This window comes from Nycticebus coucang, chromosome X (genome assembly GCF_027406575.1).
Source record: "Nycticebus coucang isolate mNycCou1 chromosome X, mNycCou1.pri, whole genome shotgun sequence".
Lineage (NCBI taxonomy): Eukaryota > Metazoa > Chordata > Mammalia > Primates > Lorisidae > Nycticebus > Nycticebus coucang.
The window spans coordinates 172,922,842-172,927,512 of NC_069804.1; the positions used below are offsets into that span (position 1 = coordinate 172,922,842).

General features: G+C 40.0%; 1 pseudogene; it reads right to left on the reverse strand.

The window, feature by feature from the left end:
• Positions 1 to 1,415: 1,415 nt before the first annotated feature.
• On the reverse strand, positions 1,416 to 3,057 carry LOC128577089 (cell division control protein 6 homolog; annotated as a pseudogene).
• Positions 3,058 to 4,671: the final 1,614 nt, after the last annotated feature.

The following is a 4,671-nucleotide window of genomic DNA, read 5'->3' on the forward strand; positions in this document are numbered from 1 at the left end:
TTGTTATCTTTGTTTTGTTGAATTAATAGAAGTAGTGACCCTCTGCTTTCCAGCAAGACCTGAACAATTCAGGACACATGCTCCAAATACATATACATGGCTGATAGAGCTTTTCCATAAACTGTAGTGATTAAGTCCACAAGTCCACAGAACACCCTGGTAGTATTAAAAATCCTGACTCCACAACATGCTAATTGTGAGTGACTATATTCAAGTTAATTAAACTCTCTGCACCTTATTTTTAATGTGTAAATCAAAGGAGATAATAGTATCTTATTCATAGGGTGATCATGGGGATTAAGTGTGTTATTAGATTAAAAGCACATAGAGCAGTGTGTGACCCTTGACAATGTCTTTGTGAGCAAATAGGAAAGAAATGTGAACGTTGAGTATTTGTGTCTGCACACATGTGTTCTTAGGAATGGGAGTAATGCAATTATGGAGCATAAATATTTAGAGCAGATTTGGAAGTGTAATTAATTGATTCTTGTGAAATATTGAAGATTGAGTAGTTTTCCAGATAGACAAGAAGAGAAATGAGAATATCTCAAGCAAAAGCAGCCTCATGAGAAAATGTGACACAGCCTCATGAGAAAATGTGACACTATTATGAACTTCAAGTAAGTCAGCAGAGCTGGAGGTGCCTCTTTTTTTTTTCTTGAATAAACATATGGACTAATTTAATAAAGACTGGAAAAAATATGTTTAGATGAAAATACAATCCCAAACTATAGTATCTTGAAACACGTGGCTTCTTCTAAGTGCAGCTAAGACTGTGGGACAGTCTGGGAAAGAATTTTCACACTGCCTTCTGAAAGCCTGAGCTCTCTTGAAATGTGATTTCTTAAAAAGACAAAGAATGCAACTTGAAAATAAATACATTCACAATCTGTAAAGTTACATTTTCCTTACCACCCCCACAACCTTGGGAGTGCCCAAGAAACTCAACGAGTCTTTAAAATGTCACAATGTGGGACTATCTGCCATGTGAACACAGTATACTCCATTTGACCAAAGTGTCTTCCAAATCTCCATGTGGACTTACTTATTCTTCTGGATCATTCTTTTTTATTTTTCTTACCTTAACCTCAAAGTTCTCACTAAGAGGTAATTATATACACATTCCACAACACAAATCTGTATACTTGGAAACACACTGGTTAGAGACACGCAAGTGGTAGAAGTAGTGAATATAATTAAAAAAAGCCTACTTGTTCACTTTTGTAGGTACAAATAATAAGACCGAAAGATATTATTCTGTGCTAATATTAAGGAAACTGTAGATTAAAATTCATTGGCTTCAAGTAAAAAAGGTCATATTTGTTTTCAGACCTTAATGTATAAGGTACTAAAATGTAGCTCCCTAAATGCCAGCTGTAATACTTTCAGGTACAGGTACGGTATAAGAGAAGCACTTAAGACAATCCCATAGCTAAGATATTTCCAATTAACGCTTTGTCTTACAGAGCATGCTCAATTTCCTTCTCTTCAATCTTCAAAGACACCTTTGTTAAGCCAGTTTCCTTGTTTTTCTTTAATCCTAAAATGCCCCTGGCCTCCAAGAGCCCTGAAAGTGACAAACACTCTGACTGGTTCACAGCTGCCACCTGCTGTTTGCGACAGACTTTACTATAGGCGTCATCCAACTTTGCCAGAGTGACCTCTTTGACTTTCAACTGCCTGGTCAAGAGTAGCAAAGAACAGACCAAGATCTTCTGCTGAAGAGGGAAGGAATCTTGCACTCTTTCTTGACTCAAGGTCATCCTGTTACTATCAACTTCTGAGATGACTTGAGATATGTGAATAAGACCAACCCGCTTGGGAATCAGAGATTCAGAAGGTGATCTACATTCAGACAGTGGTTTGAGGATAGTCTGGCTTTTGACATGTAACTCTACAATTTCAATAGCTCTCCTGCAAACATCTAGTGCTATGCGAACATCTCCCGAAACAGCAGAGACTTTGCAGGCACAGAACTGAATTGCAGCATTGTCCAGAACCTGATCTCTAGACACTTGACTAAGTCGATCTTGCAAGATAGTGTCTATCTGAACTCTGATGTAAGGTGGAAAATTCAACAGCCGTGGTTTACATTTTCTTCTAGCTCGAAGCCTAGGCAGGAGACTGTCTATTAGATCTAGGGTATTAGCAATACCAATTAGTACCAATCGGGAGTTGCTTAGCCATGGCCATTCAAACAATGTGTACAATACATTCCGCCCTTTGCTGTCCAGTTAATCCATCTCGTCCAACACCAAAACAATCATGGGGCCCTTCTCTGCAGTCATGTGTTCTTCCAATTTTCTCATCATGTCCTTCCCAGCTGGCCTGGATACTTCTTCCCGACAAATCTCCTGAGCCTGGGCAGTCCTCACAGACATGCAATTCAGCTTGATAGTTTTAAAGCCTTTTAGTTCCTTGAGGTCTTGCAGAATTCGGCTTAAGCAGGCAGTTTTTCCAGTTCCAGGAGCACCAGAAAGGTAAAGACTTCTAGCTTTTCCCCCACAGATGTGTTCCCTCAGGAAATTCCTGATGACATTCATCTCCTTTTCCCTGGCAGGCAGCCGATCTGGGACAGCTGTATTCAGGACTAGCTTTGTTTGCTGGTAGGAAGTGCCTTCTTGCTTGAACAGTCTCATACATGCAGATTCTTTCTCCAGTGGACATTTCTGCTCAGACTTTATTGTGCTTTCATGACTCTTTCGAACTGAGGAAAGTATTTTGTTTTGGTGAACTGTAGCTTGTTCTCTTTTTCTAGGAGATTTAACTGTCGGCTGATTGTCAAATACCAATCTGCGTCCCTCAGGTGTGCGTGAGTGAGGGGGACCATTCTCTTTCTTGCCTTGCTTGGGTGGAGAGCAGGGAGATAAACGAGGAGTGTTGCATAGGTTGTCATCACCCACGTGTTTTCTAGGGCTGAGAGGCAGACTTTTTTAAATAAGGAGAACAGGGGATAGCCTGGACATTTGTCGGTACTAGTCTGGTGTCCAATATCCTAGACAGTTTCTTTTTTGGAAAATTGATGCTAGCCTGTGCCTGGGATCAGGTTTGAGGCATGATGGCAACACAGCGAGTGCTGGTTCTTTCTCATGTCTCACACATGGTCTCACGGACTTTCCACCAAAAGTTCCTGAAAAACTACACACCAGCAGCAACTAAACCCAGCCGCGCTCACGCCAAATCTGCCTGGGGGTGCCTCTTAAGCTAAGCAGTTCATTATGTAATAGGTTGAGAATCTGTACCTCAGTTCTGTCTGTTGCTAGGACCCAGCTAGTCTGTGAAAGCCTAGAAAAGTAGACAGATGAGCTCAATAGAACTATTTTGGTGGTTGTGGGGTCTCATTGGGGAGTTTCTTAGAAAAAATTCTATTGTAGGAAATATCTAGAAAAAAAAAGAAAGAAAAAATCTAGATATATTCATCTTGATATACTAATCCGGTCTTGGTTATTGGTGGGCAGTGTGCTTTGAGGTCACCATGTAGGATAACACTGGGGTTGAGTCACATTCCTGACCTCCTGGGCTTCATGTTCGAATACAATTATGCAACATTGGTTCTTCTGCCTGACTGCAAAGGTGTAAATAAATATCTGCACACCTCTCTGGAGATGTCAGCATTCAGAGAGAATTATTTACTGCCTGCCATTCTACACTGATGAAGAAATTCCCTGCAGATCATTTGACTAGTCACCTTCTATACACAGCAGAAAAGTCGTTTGCCATCAATTCAAGGTTTCAAATTGGCATTTTCATAAAAACATTCAAAGAAGCCCATTATCTAATTCATGTCCATAAATTATAGTGATGGGAGAGAGTCAATGTTAATGCATATGATGGTGAGCCGTTTTTTGGAAGGTACTCAATTCTAAGTTTGGAATACTGTCTATACAAATAGAAGACTTAAATTCCTTTCCTGAAACAATAATTTAAACTACCCCATTTGGATAATTTTTACATACACAATATCTGAAATAAAACACTAGAACTCTTTAGTGAGTTCTTTTTGCAATCTATCGTAAAGGAAATGTACCACGACATTTTAAGATAAATTAGAGGTGGCACATGATACAGCTGTACATATCTCTTAGTACAAACAGGCTTTCTGCCTAACAAGAGTCATTTCTGTTTGCTTGGCCTTAATTACTCTGGAAAATGATCAGTCAGCTTTATCTTAGGTCCCTCATGCTTCAATAATTTCAACTATCGTTGACTTGTTATCCAGAAGGAACTGAGTGACACAGCTGATCCACATGGTGCACCGCTTAGAGGGGTAGATGTGAGGACCAAAACAACTTTATAAATAGGATATGCTGTTCTAGCCTGCACAACAGGATGACTAGGGAGTAGGAAGCAGATGATTCCCTACCCTCGTCACACTCAGGTTGCTTAAATTGACTCTGTACTAGTGGCCAGGCCAGTTTCCAGCTATGCTTCTCATTGTCCAGGTTGCCAAAAATAATTCAACACACTTGTTTTTTCCCATACAGCTTTTAAAATGAAAAAGCAATGTTTCTCACAGAAAATTCCACTGGATGTCTGCCACACGTGAGACACTGCACTAGGTACTGGGAATAAGAGCTAACTTATATTGACCGCTTACATGTGGCAGGTACCAGTCCAAATACCTCACATGGATGAACTCATAAATATTAATCAGCTCCTTGGGAAATATGG